The 19,067-nt window shown below is 33.3% G+C and overlaps 1 pseudogene; it reads left to right on the top strand.

Annotated features, from left to right (window-relative positions):
* LOC107865329 overlaps window positions 1-17,779 on the top strand; it is a 34,393-nt pseudogene extending 16,614 nt beyond the window's left edge.
* The last annotated feature ends 1,288 nt before the right edge of the window (window positions 17,780-19,067 follow it).

Raw genomic sequence — 19,067 nt, 5'->3', positions numbered from 1 at the left:
TTCTTCTTCTTCTTCTTCTTCTTCTTCTTCTTCTTCTTCTTCAATGACATCCAAGAACCTATCAATGGCATTTCTTCTTTCTCTTCCTCTTCCTCTTCCTCTTCCTCTTCATCTTCCACTTCCTCTTCCTCTTCCTCTTCTTCTACTTCTTCTTCTTATTATTATTATTATTGTTGTTGTTGTTGTTTTTGTTGTTGTTTTTGTTGTTGTTGTTGTTGTTGTTGCTATTTTTATTATTATTGTTATTATTATTATTATTATTATTTTTCTTTCTTCTTCTTCAATTCTTCTTCTTCATTTCTTCTTCTTCTTCTTCTTCTTCTTCTTCTTCTTCTTCTTCTTCTTCTTCAATGGCATCCAAGAACTCATCAATGGCATCGAAGAACTCGAACTACATGAGACTATTGAATCAATTTAAATTGGAAAATTTAAATTAATTTCTAGGTTAGAATCATTCCTTAGCTCCCCAAAAATTGATTGATGTTGAGAATGTTGAAATTCATTGAAAAAAATAATGTCGTTGGAATTTTGAATTTTGCTGGCTCGTCACTGTCCTAGGCGTTTCATTGCCAGAAATTGTGCACGATTGAAGCTGCACCATTGAAGGCGGCACCATTTTATGAAAATCAAATATGTTTTGGATATTAATTGTTGATTAGATTTTGATAAGATTACCTATCGTGTGAATTCCATATAATTCATTATGCTATTGAAGAAGAAGAAGAAGAAGAAGCCATTGAAGAAGAAGAAGAAAAAAAATAGAAGAAGAAGAAGAAGAAGAAGAAGAAGAATTGAATGACATATGATGTGGCATGACGTGGAATTAATTTTTTATAGTAAAAAAAAAGTAACATGACATGGAATTACGTAGAATGACACATGCCAGTGCGTGTAGACCACAAATTAAAATAAAATCTGGGTATGAACTTTTAGACGGGCATATAATCCACTTTAAAATAGTTGGGGGGGGGGGGGGGAATAATTCCATTTTAAAATAGTTCAAGGGGTCATAGGACTCCCGCAAAGTATAAGTGTGTAGTTGAGATTTGGGGTAAAGGTTGGGGGGCTTTTGACCATTTTCTCATTAATTTACTTAAATATTTTTTTTATAAATTATAGAAAAATTTAAATAATCATGTTTTAAATTAAATATCTCAATAATTAAATTATAAAATGTCATTTAATTTATTTTTTCTCACAAATTAAATATCAAAGTCATTCCAAATAATTAAAATTCTTCTCCAACTAATTTAAATTTTTAACGATAAATTCATATATACAAACATAATGAATTTTCAAATTTTAAATTTGAATATCTTTAACAAAATTCACAAAAACATTAAATCTTTTCAAGCTTAATCCCAAAAAATATGAGAAGATTCAATTTTAAATTTTAATTCAAAAAAAATGAAAAGATATTCAATTGAGAGGAAAAAATTTTAAAAAATTAAAGGTAGTGTTGGGGAGAGGGCTGGGGATGGGAGGGGGCTGGATGGATTTAGGTAGGGGTAGGGTGAGAAGGGCTGAATGGGCTGGTGTGTGGTAGGGAGGGGCTATATGGGCTGGGGTATAGTGGGGAGGAGGCTGGGATAGGCTGGGGTATGGAGGGGCTGGAGTGGGGTAGGGATGGGCTGGACGAACTGGGATGGATGGGGAGAGGCTGGATGGGCTGGGGTGGGTGACGAGGGGATAGGGTAGGATAGTGGGTTGGATGGAGTTGAGGTTGGGAGGCTGGGGGTTGGGGGTGGGGTGGGGGTTGGAATGGGGGTGGGAGGTGGGTTGTCCTTCTTTTATTTTTTATTTTTAAATTTATTATTTTTTAATTTTTTAAAATATTTTAAATTTAAAAAATAGGAAAAAAGTTGACTATTTTTTTTTACATTTTTTTAAAATTATTTTAATATAAAATTGGCCAAAAATTGACCCCTACTCGCACCCCAAGCGAGTGACTACACTCTCTTTGTCCTAGTCAGCATTTGAATGCCACATATGCTCGGTCAACAGTCAAAGGATGCAAAATATTACTTTTTAATGAGTTCAAGGGTCCACATGACAAGCATGTAAGTAGAAGTGTCCAACTACCATTTTGCCAAAAAAGTTTAACTCCCAAAATATTATACGGAGAAACTAGAGCGAGATATCTGCGTGAATATTATCTATTCAATTTTGTTCTTTTTATTTTTAAACTGTAATGAGTATAATTTTAAAGGAAGTTGTGTTTGGAATGCGATAGGTGCCAGATGTAGTGTTGTATAATCGAAGCATGGCATACAACAAGGGAAGGATATACATCTACGGTGCAAATGAGAGCAAAGCTAAGGCGTACAAAAAGCAATTCCAAAGTGATTTGGCTGATTTTCTTTGTGCAAGGTCCAAAGAAATGAAGAGAGGTGGTTCCATTTTCTTAGTTTTCTTCGGAAGGACCTCTGTTGAACCAACTGGCCAAGGTGGGGCTGGACTCCTTTTTGGTACTCATTTTCAAGATGCTTGGGATGATCTTGTCCAAGAGGTAATTATTTCCACTACTAGAAAAAAGGGCTATGGCGACGGTTGTCAATCCGTCTTCATAGCCACTAAAACCGTTCCGATAGACATATCGCGACGTTTAAGGGAGTCGTTGCTACTGAAGGCGTTACCATAGCTCTAATACGATGGTTTATTGCGATGGTTCTAAAAATCATTGCTACATCTATGTTTTAGGTGGCAGTTATATATATTGACCATATGGCGACGGTTGTCGTGGTGTTGGGACTGTTACAACCATTCCTGTTTATATACTATAGCAACAATTATAAATTTGATTAGGCGATGGTTCTGAGGCTATCGAGACCGTTATTGGAATGATTTTAAACCGTCCACATAAATATTTTTTTCGACGGGTAGTTAGCTATTGCGACAGTTTTAAAATCGTTCACATAGAACTTCTTCCGACGGTTTTAATCTGTTGCGACGGTTATAAAACCATCCATATAAAAGTTATAACGACGGTTTTGAGCTATTGGGACAGTTTTAAACCATCTCTATAAAACGTATTGCGACACTTTTAGGCTATTGCGATGGTTTTTAAGCTATTGGGACGGTTGTTAGATCGTCCCTATAGCCTTATTGCGATGATTTTTTAAGCTATTGGGACAATTGTTAAATCGTCCCTATAATGTTATTGCGACGGTTTTTAAGCAATTAGAACAGTTTAATTTATGTTGGAAATTCTACCTATTGTGACTTATATAAATTGTCCTAAAAAGCTTTTTAGGACGGTTATTTTGTAAGCTATTGTGACACTTAATTATGAACTATAGCAACGGATAATTTTGTCAATCAATAAGAAACCAAATATTTTTTGACCATTCAAAAAAATCAAAACATACACAAGTTTTTAATGTTCAAAAATAAAAAATGTTTGAAACTACTTGGTCAAATAATGTGATCGATCCCAATCAAAACATACATAAGTTTTTCCAACAGCTAGTGTGACATGAAGCCAATGTTCTCGATATCTAAGTCAGGTCTAGTTTATCAATTTCGTTTCCGCCACTATCTTCTATGTCATTATCACCTACAATAATAAGAATAATAAAATTAAAGTTAGAGCAACAAACTACACAACAATAACAAAAGTTGAAAAACATCAAACAAGAACTTGGATCAAACAGTTGGAGAAGGTACATTAAAAATGCAGATAGGTATATAATAGATAAGACTTATGTAAACTTGTCAACATGCATATTTTATTACCTAGTTGGCTAAGATTTATATTTTACAGAAGTGACATGTAACTGGAAATTACATTTTCTAATAGGGTGGAATCACACTTGTACTTCTCATTATATACAACTATTCTGATCAAGTTTTTAGCAGCAGGGAAGAAAACAAGCGAAGTCAAGGGAGCGTCTTGTAATAAGTGCAAGGGAAAATGTATAGGCACGCGATAAATGGAAATCTGCTAAAGCGATTGCTCGCAAGCATGCAACTGGTTTACAATATGAATTGTCAAGGACATTCTCCCAAAAAAATATAAGTCAATAGGACCCACAAAAGGTTCTAGTCATGCTAAATCGCGTTCAGAAGCTGCCTTACCCCCTTTCCCTTAGTTTCATCTCACGCCAAAGATAAAAAGTAAACCAACCTTACAAAGATTCTAAGACGATGCAAATTGTTCAACCTCGATTACAGATCATTTAAGGACTAACGTTCATCCAATAAAAGATGATTACCTGGTTCATTTGATTCCTCTATGACAAAGTTACCAAGAACTTCAGTATCAAACAGAGTTCACAAAATTCTACCTCTGATATAGCAAGCAGTAGATACCAACCACAACATGAATCTGCTATAAGCAGCTGTAATATCGAAAACCAATGGATTGCTTTTGCAGCCAAGTGCAAAATAACACGTTATGACATGTTGAAAATGTCTAGAAACAGACAATTTTAACATATATTGAACTGATTATTACCTTCAACATATGTGATAGTATAACACTTCATTACATATACCTCAACCAAATATTTGGTGCTCCATAAAATAAAAACCATCTATTGACAGTAACCAAATGATCGTTCTAAGTTCAGCTGCAGAAAGTTTTTATTTTTTAGATAACGGTTGGATGGTGGTAGCCAGGTCTACTTGTTTTGATGTAGACTATTCCACTGGATATTTACTGTCTCCCAACAGATTCAGTTGCAGAAGATTGATCTATTCCTCAATAAAATAAACATTTTTTACTCAATTATTGAGGGGGGGCTATCTTTATCTCATGGTAAACTGGAAAAGATCTTTACGTTTAGAAGAAACTAATAGATCCACATACTAGAAGAAAGAAACTCCAACATGAAGATACCCACATAGATCCTTATGTTTAGAAGAAAATACTAAACAAAGTTGGTAAAGATGGAGAGAATAAGACTAGGAGATTTATTCTTGTATCCTGCTCTAAAAATTAACTAATTCTTCGAAGTGGACAAGCTTCAATATCAAGCTGCCAGATCCAAAAAAACACTGCCTTTTAAAGATCCATAAACTTCAGTCATATGACGACTAAATTCTTATCAAACTGAATACTAGCATAATCTAATACATCTTATTTGACAAAGTTTACATTAAAAGCAACTACACAGCAGGTAAAAGAAACTGTAGGACTATGATTAGACCATAAATTGAATCATAATAATTCTCAGCCTCGGTTAACTCCAACGAGAAATTGTTAAAGGCAAAATTATTTGATTAGATAAATGACAAAAATAGAAGAAGTGGATCAGCCACCAAATGAACTGGAGTATATTTCAGAATTTCAAACACTAACCTTGGCAGTTTCTCCCTGTAGTAGCTACTGTAGAAGTTGATTCCATTGGTGAAGGAATGGAAAATGCCGCCAGTATCTTAGGATCAATTATTCCTATATTTTGAAGCTGAGGAATTATATTTGCAACAACTTTTTATCGAATGATTCTCTTCTGCTCCTCAATCTGATCCTCCATTTTTCGCATCCTTTCTTGTATTTGTTGCACAACATCATTTGTGGCATTTGAAGATGGTTCAGATCCATCATTTAATATTTTCAAAGAAGTCTTTGTAACCCCCTCCAAGCAGTCTTACACGTCCCGAATGTTCAGTATCCATGATGGCTGAAAATGCATCAACGGACTATTCATTTGAACCTTGTTGTATTTCAATTTCCTCCATTTGAGCCTAATAATCATATTCGAAAGCACATTAAAATCGTTAAAAAATAAAAATTAATATTTATGTCAATATAAACTTGAAAAATAAAGTTTCATACAATTTTACTGGTAGTGTCTTCATTAGACATCTTGAATGTATGATCAAATTTTCTTACTCTTGTCACCCCAAACATGTCCTTTAGCGACAAAGTTCTCCCCTTCTTATTTTTCTATTCATATACTATTTAGTGAATATCAAACACTATTTAAATGACAAGTTATAACTAAATAATGAACAAGAGAACACACCAATAAGTTACGAGCTAAAGCAAAACTCTTCTTCCCAGTAGTGTGCAGATTCATCAACTTCTTTCAATTCTCAGTATTGGTTTCAGACATTTTCTGAAAGAATGAATTAGTAATGTTAACAATAGTAATAAAAGGCTTCATTTGTAGCACTAATAGTAATATGATCGTAGATGGTGAAATACGTTTTACCTGGAATTTTTCGGACTTCTAGTACACAAGAAGCTGTCTAAATTGACATTCTGGAACACTTTCGGGCCTTTTCAATAATCAAACTTCATTATTTTCCCATCAATCGTAATGATCTCTCTTCAACTCCCTATTGTGCTTTCTCCAAGATTCTCAAATTCTTTCCAAAACCCAATCTTTTGCGGCATCAGGAATATCATATTTGGCCTACAAGTTGGTTCCATTCAGTTAGAACAACAAAAAATGCATTTTTAATTAAGAAAATGAAAAGGGTAGAAGTTCCAATAATAATATGTAACTTGATATTTAGAACACAAAAATTGGTATAATCCCATAACTCCTGTTTAGTTTCCATATGCCTCCAATCAAATATATCCAATGGACAAAGGGTCGCTTTCCTCACCAATGTCCCTAGGAAGTAGGTCAAATCACTTAGAGCTTCATCTGTAGGACCAACAGGTTGGTTTTTATTGTTTAATATGATTAATTATTTCTCTTGCCGGCCGTGAACCTTATGCATTTGTGTTTTGCCTCTTGTTTTTCAATTTGAAGGCCATTTCACAATAAAAAAAATAGAAGAAATTAGAAGTCATGAATGAATTCAATAAGTTTCTAAGCTATCTATTACTTTGTGCTTCAGCATGTTCAGCTATTGCAGGAGTTACTGAATTTGTCGTTTGGACCTGCTCTTGTACAGGTTGATCATCTTCTGCATTTTGCTCGTCTACAACATAGCGCTCCACTACAGATTATTTAATTTCTGTAGATGGTGGTGCTGATGGTGCTACTGGTGGATGATCTTGTTCAATTAAATTTAGGCTATTTTCTTTCTCCGATTGTATAGCTTGAATAGTTTTATTTGTTGTCAGCATACGTCATGGATGATAATGATCCAGGTTTACTAAATGTCCTGTTCCTTGCTCTTTTGTTATTTTTTATAGGCTGTTGTTGGTTTATTTTTGTATAAACCTGTATAAATTTAAGATGGAACAATTTAAATTTTAGAATGTTGAAATGAAAAAAAATAAAATAAAGTAAAGTCTAATATGGTATAACCTATAATAGCCTTGAAGTATTCTCTGATAGAACTCTTAAGTCAAAAATCTGTTGCGCAGTCCTGCACATTTGATTTAGTTGTTATGTATTTAGAATATATGAAATTCAAACATATATACATATGCAGGACATCAGCAAACTATCAATAATAATATTAAAAACAACCAGGTTCACCTCATGATTCATTCAAACAAAAAAGTTGAAAATTTTGGTATCAAATGGTGATCCTGTTGCAGTTGGATCAGTTGCTGAGGGACCTAAAATACTGAGTACCTTGCTTCCTGATCAGTAGAAACAGATACTCAGAGAGTGCCTTTATATATCATCTTGTCAATAAACATAAGATGATTTTCTTTCCTTACTTTTTTCTTTTATAATATCTACTATCTGTATTTTCAATATGCCAAATAATTTTGAGTAATTTTGGTTCATTGATTGTTCTAACCAGAACCAAAAGGTTGGTTCACTTGTTTCTTACTTACCAACCAGTCTAATCTCTGTTAGTGGTCATTATATTGGTCATCAGATGTTACAAATCTCAGTTCATGGTAGAAGCATTGGAATCTGGTGCAAGTAATCATAATACTTCATGTTCTATAGGTAGTGCTACAAATCCAACATCTCAAATTTTAAATAGCATTATAAACATGTACATGAAACTTATATATTTTCTGCCTTAGTTTCCTTAAACAACTATTAAACCAAACCACAGGATTATTTATGGGAATGATATTGATTAGATAGATAATTATTCATAGTTATTAATGAATACTTGCATTGAATCATCAAGTGACCTCCAGCGAACCAACAGAAAACAATTTTTAAAATTTGTTTGATCTAGCTGAAACAGCCATGTAATTTGTAATGGCCAGTGAACCAACAGAAAACAGAAATACTTGTACATAAACTGAAATACCTAAACCTAAATAGAAATACTTCCAACAACTTCATGTAATTAAGCCCCAGAAAACACCAAACGATTCAAACAGAAAAAGAAAATACTTGAACCTAAACATATCATACAATCAAAAAGAAAAAACCTAAGCATATCTTAGGCTAACTGTATGAACTGGCCAGTAAAAGAAACCAGATTCTATATGGAATTTAATTAGTTGGTACTGCATTTTCTAAATTGAACACTATATCATTCCCTCTCTACCCACAAAGGAAGTTTTGTATCATTCCTATACACCTTCAACACCACACATAACATACTTAGTACATAGGGTTGCCGATTTTTAATGTAGTTTCTATTAGACCAAACTTTTAGTTATTAACCTTTTGTTTCTGGTTATTCAGTTGGTTCGCATGTGGTATTTCGATGTTGGAAACATAGAAGCTAATTCCACAATATCTTTTAGGATTGAGTTTGTACATAGACTAATTTATTTTAGGGTCACGAGTTAGTTCGTAGCAGAAGTTTTGAGGAGTTCTTGTACAGTTGGTTAGGAATCTGGTAAAATGTTTGAGAAGTAAAGGCAGAAAGTATAAAGAGAGGATAATATACAATTAAAGTTTAGACCATGACTAGTGAGTCCTGTGGAGTTTCAGGCCAAAATGATGGCAATATTTTTCCACGTGATGAAAATCATAACGACAGGCATAGACATAATGTATCTATGCAGATAGGCAAAGAGTTTTCAGAAGAGTTTCTCAGGAAAAGTTTGACACCAAGAAAAGAGAATATAAAAAGAGATACCGAACAAAATCAGCCAGTTAAAATTGCCATGTTGTTTCTAAGGAGCTTCACGACATTCTTAGGATAAAGAGAATTGAGTTTGGCTGTGGTGCTGAGTTTTTGGATTATTTTCCTAGGATAACATATGCACCGAAAGGTGAAAAAAGAGCTTATGTTGATAAAACAGGCAGATGTAACATGGAATATAACGTCAACGGATAACAACCATCAAGATTCTTAGATGAGAGAAATAGAGATATAGCAGCTCCTTGTACAACTAGTCGATACGTTCAAGCATCAGAGTCCCCTCATTCACATCAGATCCATAACCCCGAGGCAGGTGGAAAGCTGAGATTACTCTGCAGCTATGGGGGTAGAACCTTACCAAGACCGAATAATGGGAAGCTTAGATATATGGCTGGCGAAATGAGAATTATATCAATTAGGAAGAACCTAACTTTTGACGAGCTTGTAAGAAAGACAACTATAATTTGCAATCAACCTCATACAATTAAGTATCAGCTTCCTGAAGAAGATCTTGATGCACTCGTATCTATTTTATTCGATAAGGATCTTCAGCACATGATTAAAGAACATCATGACTTGGGAAAAAGTTCTCAAAGGATAGGGTTTTTTCTTGTTCCTTCTGTTGATTCTGAGGGCCCTTGTTTCTTCGAGGTAATAACATTACAGCTAGCGTAGCAACAGAAAATAGAAATACTTGTACCTAAACTGAAATACTTAAAGCTAAACAGAAATACTTTAACCTAAACAGAAAATAGAAATACTTGCAACAAATTCATGTAATTAAGCCCCAGAAAACACCAAACGATTCAAATAGAAAAAGAAATACTCGAACCTAAACATATCATACAATCAAAAAGAAAAACCTAAACATATCTTAGGCTAACTGTATGAACTGGCCGGTAAAAGAGACCATATTCTATATGGAATTTAATCAGTTGGTAGTGCATTCTCTGAATTGAACACTATATCATTCCTTCTCTACCCACAAATAAAGTTTTGTATCAAGTATTTAATCAGATTTATTGAGATAGAAAAGGAGAGAGAGATTAGAACTTGAACTTTTCTTTGGGAAATTTGAAGTTATAGATGTCTCAGAGACAATGCAAAAAGACAAAAACTGAAATTGAAGAAGAAATAAAAAGACTTAGCAACACAATTAATCCCAAAAGAAGAAAGAGATACCAGAAAGAAAGGCTTCACACTGTGTCCAACAACTCTTAGCACATATACATTTGTTAAGTTTCACTAATTTAAGACATTTTTTGAAAATTAAGTACATTAAAGAAACAAAAGAAAAGATAGCAAACAAAATCTAATATACTACTTACCATTATAAAGAAATTTTAAAAAAGTTTAGAATATCTACATTTTGCCAGTATCAGCTTCCATCTAATCCCAATCGATATCATCAATGTCATCCTCCTCTTCTGATGTTTCTACATCTTCTGAATATTGGGCAAGGAAAGGAACATCAATAATATCAACAGGGAGATCGTCCCTCGACCATCTGACATCAAGATCGACTACTTTTTCTGATGAACCAATGTCATCATTAGGCTCCCTCCAAAATGTTTCTTCAATATTAGGACAACTTTCTTCCAACAAAAATCATACAAATCATCAAGAACTTTATTTCTTGCATAATAAATCCCTTTCTTAATTGGATCTTCCACATAAAAGACTTGATGTACTTGTGATGCTAGTACAAAAGGGTTATCTGTGTTGTATTTTCTATTGAAATTTATATGAGTCAACCCATATTCATCTACTTCATTATGAAACCAATCACATCTAAAAAGTACAATTCTAAAGAAACTCCAATAATCTATCTCGATGATATCTTCAATAACTTCATAATAGATAACCATTCCATCAACGGGATTTGGGTCTCTAGCACTAGCAAAACTATCTGTTGTTGCTGACAAAGTCACTCCACTATTTTGACTCTTGCCAGAGATATCTTGTTTCATTGTATGAAATCGATATCCATTAATGAAATATCCAGTATATCTTTTAGCCACAAAATTAGACCCTATAGCTAGCCATCTTATATGATTTGACACTTCAATATTTTTAACTTTTTTCTTGAACCAATCACCAAATTCTCGACTATGAATCTGTGCTTTTACCCATGCATTTCCTCTAGTACGATTATCAACTAAATCCTTATGCTCCCTGCCAACATGTAGTGCAAATTAAATCAATAATGATGTACATCAATGAAATGTAAACAAATAATGATATCATATAAAAGAAGTTAAAATACAAATAATTTTTTTTATCTTACTTGATAAATGTCTCTACTTGTTCATCTCTGGTATTAAACAAAGTATATCGATGTGCTTCAAACCACTGATGATTATCTAGATCAAAAGTTTTGCCTTTCCTTTTCTTCTTACTTCCGATTGGATGACCTGTCTTTGAAAATATAGGTGGAAAACTATCTCCCTCTATTTGAATGTCCTCATCATCCTCTATTGGATACCTACTGAATTTTGTCTTCACCCTATCATCTAGGTATCTCAAACAAAAGTTCAAACATTCTTCAGCCAAAAAACTTTTTCCTATTGATGCTTCAGGGGTATTTCGATTGCGAACAAATCCCTTAAAGTTACACAGATTTCTTTCAATAGGATACATATGACGCAAATGAGTTGGGCCCCCAAGCTTAATTTCATCTACTAAATGAATAGGTAAATGTGTCATTATATCAAAAAAGCTTAGAGGAAAAATCTTTTCAAGCTCACATTCTATATCAATGATTTCAGCCTTCATTTTATCAAGATCACTTCTTCTTACAACCTTACTATATATGGCTCTAAAATAATTCCCCAACCTAATCAAGGCCAAAGATACATTCTTCGGTAACACTTTTCTAACTGCAACCTGGAGCAAGTGATGCATTATGAAATGAGCATCTTGACTTTTGTATCTCGATACTTTCATCTTAACTATTTGCACTCGACTTGATATAGTAGAGGCAAATCCTTTTAGTAATTTGGCATCTTTTAAAACAGTTCAAAACGACCTTTTCTCATCCAATTTCATGGAGATACAAGCTTTAGCCAGATGAACTTTTCCACTATCATCTTCTATTGGTTGAAGCTCTTTGCGTGTCCCCATCTCATACAAGTCATAGCGAGAATTTACATGATTTTTGGACTTTCCAAAAATATCCAACAAAGTACCAAGTAAACTATCACAAAAATTCTTCTCTATGCGCATCGGGTCAACGTTGTGTGGCAATTTATTTTGCGGCCAATATGGCAATTTAAAAAATATGGATCTTTTTCTCCAAGGACCATCATTGTTTTGCTTTCTTTTTTTTTTGGACCTTTCTAAAAATATTATTTAATTCATGTACTTCTTCAAGGACTTCTTCTCCTGATAAGAAAGTAGGTGCAGTTTTATGCTCCTCTTTACCATTAAATAATTTTTTATCTCTTCGATGTGGATGATCAGAGTAAAAAAAAGTTTGATGACCCAAGTAACACATCTTACGACTGTGTTTGAGATATTGGGAGTAAGTATTATGATTACAAGTGGGGCATGCCACTCTTCCCTTGGTGCTCCATCCAGAAAGCATTGCTAGTGCTGGAAAATCACTAACCATCCATAATAAAGTTGCAAGCATATTAAATGTTTGGTTAGCTTCAGCATCAAATATTTCCACTCCGACCTTTCATAGTTCATTCAACTCTGCAATTAACGGCTGCAAGTATACATCAATATTATTTCCAGGAGATGAGGGACCTGGAATAATCATTGATAATATAATATACTCTGGCTTCATGCATATCCACAGTGATAAGTTATAGTTCATTAACATAAACGGCTATCTTCTATGAGAAATGCTTATTGTTCTGAATGGATTGAAACCATCACTTGAAAGACCCAATCTAACATTACGAATATCTTTTGAGAAGTCAGGATACATGAAATCAAAATATTGCCAAGCTTCCCCATCGGCAGGATGTCTTAAATTTCTATCTTTAGGTCATTCAGTAGCATGCCATCTCATAGCTACAAATGTTTCAGAACACATGAATATCCTCTGAAGCCTAGTCTTTAAAGGAAAGTACCTTAAGACCTTTGTCGGAACTTTAGTGGTTTTATTAGTTAATTCATCATGAGCATTCTTTCATCTATAAGACCCACACACAACGCAATTATCAAAATTTACATTGTCATTCCAGAACAACATACAATCATTAGGGCATGTATGAATTTTTTCATAATTGAGACCCAAATCTCTTATCACCTTTCTTGCTTTGTGCAAAGACTCAGTAATCTGGGCAAATGGAAAAGCCTTTTTTATCAAGTCTAGAAAGTATGAGAAAGCTACATTGCTCAGCCCGTGAATGCATTTAAACAAGTACAACCGGATGGTGAAACTCAGCTTAGAAAAACTCTTACACCCCAGATATAAATCTTGTTTTCCTTTCTTCACTAATTTAAAAAATTGCTTAACATCTTCAGATAGTTCCTGTCTTACTCCTCCATGCCCTTCATGCCTCTGATCATCTTCTACATTTCTAAAAGTATCATGAAGTAGTTTATCAATATCATCATGTTTATCATCAGATAGTCCCTGGCTTACACCTTCATGCCTTGGATGTGGAATATTTGTTGATAAAATTCCTTCTCCATGGAAAACCCATTGAGTGTAATTAGGAGCAAATTCATGACCAAACAAGTGATTCTTTACCACATCTCGATAATGCCAATAGCAATTAATGCACAATCTGCAAGGGCATAATATTTCATTTCTTAGAGAAGCTCGCTCAAATGCCTTATTGAGAAAATCCTTGACTCCATTTTAGTAGTCATCAGCGGATCTTGAAAGATACATCCAACTTTTATCTCCAATATCCATTAAATATCCTATGTTAAGCATTTAAAATATTGAAGAAAAAAAACATGAGTATAGTCAGTATCAACGTACAAACAGTTTCACTAGGTATGCGAAATAATTTATATAACACATATTTAATAAAGAATAAAATAAAGATAATTTCCATTTTAAAATAATTTTAGTCATTATAATTTTAACTTAAAATAAGTCAGTCCAAAGAGGCTCAAAGTCACTTGGATTCACATACAACCTTTGGCAATATGTTCAATGGAGACAATGTCCTTCTGACTTATCATGCTCTACTTTCATCAAAGTATGTAGGTTCCGTTGGAACAAACAACACTAGTGAAACTACACCAGATAACCTTTCACAAATTTGGACCAAGAACCAATTAAGCCTAAGAAAATACTGGAGCAATTCAAACATGAAAAGAAATATTTGAACCAAGATCATACAATCACAAAATAAACGCACACACAAAGAATTGATACAAGCAGTAGACCTACTAGACCTTCTCCACAAGAAATTTTTCAGTGATAATGTGAGGAACCTTGTTGGGCATTTAAACAGGCACTTTAGAATTAATCAATGCTCTGCATTAAGCAAATGAGTCAAGGACATGATACAGCAGTGCCATTAATCAGGAAAAAATGTGTGTACAATTAACCAATTCAACCATATTAAACTTCAAAAAAGGGACTAAGAACAAATTAAGCATCAAAAAACACCAAAAAAATCAAATACAAAAATAAATACTTGAACCTAAACATATCATCATACAATTAAAAAAAAAAAGCTCAAAATTGATTAAAAAACCAGTACCTTCTCCACAGGGAGACTTCCTAGTAATGTTTAGAAACTTTGTGGGAATTCGAAAAGGTCCCTTGACCCTAAGCCTCTTGTCCTTAGCACTACGGACCAAATCCGCACACACTACATTTATAAGGAAAGTAAAACAAGAAAAGTACAAGTCAGCTCTTGATGTAAATTATGAATGAAGTCCACTAACTACAGTGATAAAAAAATCATAAATGGAATTTTATTGAACTTTTGTCATAGCTGGATAGACTCTATGCCTGTAAAAAATCAATGTATTAAAAACTCATACATAGCCCAAGTATTATAAGATCTAGTCTTGTGAAAAACTTACTGCATACTCCCTTATTACTACTAATTAAATATCCTCCCTCGTAAAAAATTATCCTACTGTTTTACATCAACATTTACAACGTACAAACACTCCCGCTATGGAGGCTACCCAAACCAACTCAGTTACAAAATTGGTCCTTTCTTTTGCTTCTTTCAAACCAGTGTTGAAATTCAAGGCATCGCAATATATAAAAGACATTCCCATAAAACCAATTATTATAATAGCAGTAGAACTTCAGCTAGATTAAACATTTTCTAGAGGTCCTGAATACAAATTAAAAAAAATTAAATAACAACATCTTGAACAAGTTTCAATATACTGGATCAAAATAAACCAACAGTAAAATTGAACAAGTTTCAGCTCTCCTTTTCTATTAACTAATCAAATTAGTACCCTTTCCAGATACATATTCAAAAATATAAGCTCAACCACTAAAAAAACCTTTAGATTATAAAAAAAAAAAGAACTCCTACAATAACAATAATAATAGTTCAACAATGAAATCCAAACAAAACAGGTCTTAAATTCAGCTCTCCTTTCCAGAGGTCCTGAATACAGATTAAAAAAAAATTAAACAACAAGATCTTGAATTCCAAGAACTAAAATCCTAAATACTTGAACACTAACCCTGAAAAAGTTGTAGTTTACATAAAGTAAGAAATCTCTTTGTTGACCTTGATAAAGAGTCTTTTGTAAGGAATACGAGGTTGAACAAGAGAAAGCCGAATTGAATGGAGAAGATGAGTAGAATAAGAGAGGTTGAACCAAACCAAATTACAAATTAATGTAACGATTTTCTCAATTGTTTCACTTGAACCGATTCAAACCAAAACCAATTTCGTGAAGAATTTTCGATGGGAAGATGAGTATTATCGTGAAGAAGAGAACGGGTATGAATGAAGAAGAAAGAACCGGTATGAATGAAAAAGTGTATAGAAGTATTTGGGGCTTTCTAATTAACCCTAAAGGCAAAAGTTGGAAATATTTTATTTTTTTAATAAATTTAATTAAAACAAGCGGGTATCTCAATATGTTGGAGGGAAAATTCCCGGGAAATATTATTTTTCCTTAAAAAAAACCGTGGCAAAATATTATCTTTTGCGACGGTTCTCAAAACCGTTACTATAGAGTACCCTTTAGCGACGTTTATATATATATATATATATATATATATATATATATATATATATATATTGCGATGGTTATGATTGTTTTTTGTGCTAATAAACTACACAACTTTACGCGACGGTTTTAACCGTCGCCATAGGTTATCTATAGTCACGGTTTGTGAACCGTCGCTAAAAGAAGCGTTCCCATAGCCCTCATTTCTAGTAGTGTTCATACTTCTCTATGCCACAATATCGTAGTAGGCCCTTAAATTCTCTCCCCCAACCTGAGTATAACTTCTTCTCTCTGTACATTGATCAAAATAATTTGCAGTAATATGTAATTCTTCATGACAAGTCAGGTACGATAATTTGGAAAATAAATCAGTATAGATGATGAAGTCGGTATTAAACTTTATGAATTGAGGATTTTTACATTGTTAATATGTGTCTATATGCGTCGAAATCTTAAAAAGTTAGGTGTTCAAACTTTGGAGGATCCAATACAAGTACGATAGCATGGATTGGATAGCTTTTTAAAGAGACGATATTTGATCGAGGATGTAGGCTAAACTCATACGTACATATTATTGTCTTCTTATCTTTTTCTTTATCTTGAAATACAAGTATGATAGCATGGATTCGATAGCATGTTAAAGAAGAGATATAGATCGAGGATATAGGCTAAACTCATACGTACATATTATTGTCTTCTTATCTTTTCCTTTATCTGGAAATACAAGTACAATAGCATGGTTGATGGAGGATATAGGTTAAACTCATACGTTCATATTATTTCTTTTCGTATCTTTTTCTTCATCTGGAAAAAGTTGGTCGTCTTGGGACAAATTAGACTAGTCATAAAAGTCACAATCAGAGGATCTGCCATTTGATTCTTGAGCAAGCGCCTTAAGCAACACAACTCAAGAGTCAACCTCTGTCTAGACCAAGTCAACCTCTTTCTAGACCAAGTGCGTCTTGCTGACAACAAACAAATAGGATTGTGACTAAGCAAACGTCGGCATGTGGCCATTTCAGTGAATGGTCGTAAATCATTCTTTTTTCTTATCATTGTTTTAGACCGCCAATTGGGCTTCCTCTCCATCATCATTTTTCAGCAATATCATTACAAATAGCAATGGCAAGTGGTTTTCTAACTGTGGACTATATATAATTTGTAGCAGTAACAAGCCGCCGTTATTAGATTGTTCATATAATTTTGGAAAGGATAAAAGTAATGATTGGTACCAAACAAAAGAGAGTGAATTAATCTTATTATTATAAGGTTTACCTGATAGATCTTGTGTAAAAATCAATTAATATTATACAACCGTATAGGACATGTTAATTATTTATGATGTCTCGAAGGTTAATATCGAACATTTGTTTGACAGGGCCTAATTACAAGTGAGAAGAGGGACAACTTTAACATTCCAGTCTAGGCACCAAGTATACAAGATTTCAAGGAGGTTGTTGAAGCTAACGGCTCATTCACTATCAACAAGTTGCAAGTTTTCAGGGGAGGGAGTCCTCTAGTTGTCAACCACCCGGACGATGCAGCTGAAGTCGGACGAGCCTTATCCATCAGCTGCAGAAGCGTTAGTGGCGTCCTTGTCGATGCTCACATTGGTGAACAACTCAGTGACGAGCTGTTCGCCAGAGTCGAGCGTCGAGCCTCACACCATGCAAAAGAACTCATTGAAAAGCTTCAGTTTTTTCATATAGTTGCTTCCCTTTATCGAGTAGTTTGACGTTTGGGCAATATTTAGTTGAAGTTGGAAAAAATAGTATGTACGTGAAGTTTAAAAAGTTTATGAAAGTTGGAAGTTGGAACTTATGTTTAGTGTTGAAGTTTGTTAGAGATGAATTTATTTGAAAAAGAGTCATAGATAGTTGTGATTGAAAATTACTACTCAAACCAGTATCTCAATATCCCAAATGCCCTTAATCACTTAAAATGTTGAAGTTCACTTGCAAATACAGATACTTAGTATATACAAAAATTACTCCTAAAATACTGCTTCCACAGTTTTAAAAAAAGCGATCTGATTTGACTTAACACAAAATTTAAGAGAAATAAAGAAAACTTGAATCTTACAATTTTAAATTAAAGTTACGTCACATGAAAATATCCTTTAATTTTGTAGTGTTACACATTTCAATGAAAAATTAAAATTAAAATATTATAAAAAAAATATTTTTTTAAATAAGTTAAAAAAATAGGTCAATTTTTTAGAAATGGAGAAAGTATTTATTAGATACCTCAAAAAAGAAAAAAGTAAAGAAAAAGTTAAAAGGGGGAAAGGGTGTGGGGTCAAAAGTGGAGAACGAAAAAAGAGAAGTCAATTCTATATACGTTGCTACTCTTATCTGATTTCTCTCTCTTTGGCCTTGAATTTTTGGTGTCCCCTTGGTCCAAAGCAGAGTAAGTAAAGCTGTAGAGTCAAATTGCTTTCATCACAATTCTTTTACTGGTCCAATATAATTCAGACGGAGTATTGATGTCTATGGATAATTGTGGGGTATACTTTCATATCCAATCTTTTTGTCTTGTCTACGCCCTTTCTTAGACAATACTTTGTTTTTGTCCTGCTGCTGCTTTGATGTGCTCCTTCTGTCTGCCCCTAATTGATAACTGTTTGAAACAAATTTAATGCTCCCTCCATATCTCGTTTAATGTGATATAGTTTGATCGGATATAAAATTTAAAAAATAAGAAGAGATTGGGTGATATTTACTAGATTGTTCTTTATTAAAAATTATAGTACTATCATTTTTTTTAATTAAGTAGGATCAGTAAAGGTAAAAATGAAATTGTATTTTTAAATAGTTATCAAATAAGAAAATGTGATATTCTTTTTGAGACAGACGAAAAAAGAAATGACAACACATAAAATGGGACGGAGGAAGTATAATAAAAAGTAAATTACAATCATAAATAAAATATGAAACATATTTATTATTTTCTTTGTTTTAAAAAAATAATTTATTATAACTTGATACGGAGTTTAAGAAAATAAAGAAGATGTTTTAATCTTA

This window comes from Capsicum annuum, chromosome 3 (genome assembly GCF_002878395.1).
Source record: "Capsicum annuum cultivar UCD-10X-F1 chromosome 3, UCD10Xv1.1, whole genome shotgun sequence".
NCBI lineage: Eukaryota > Viridiplantae > Streptophyta > Magnoliopsida > Solanales > Solanaceae > Capsicum > Capsicum annuum.
Note: the sequence above shows the minus strand (reverse complement) of the source record. Positions and strands in the feature narration are given on the sequence as shown.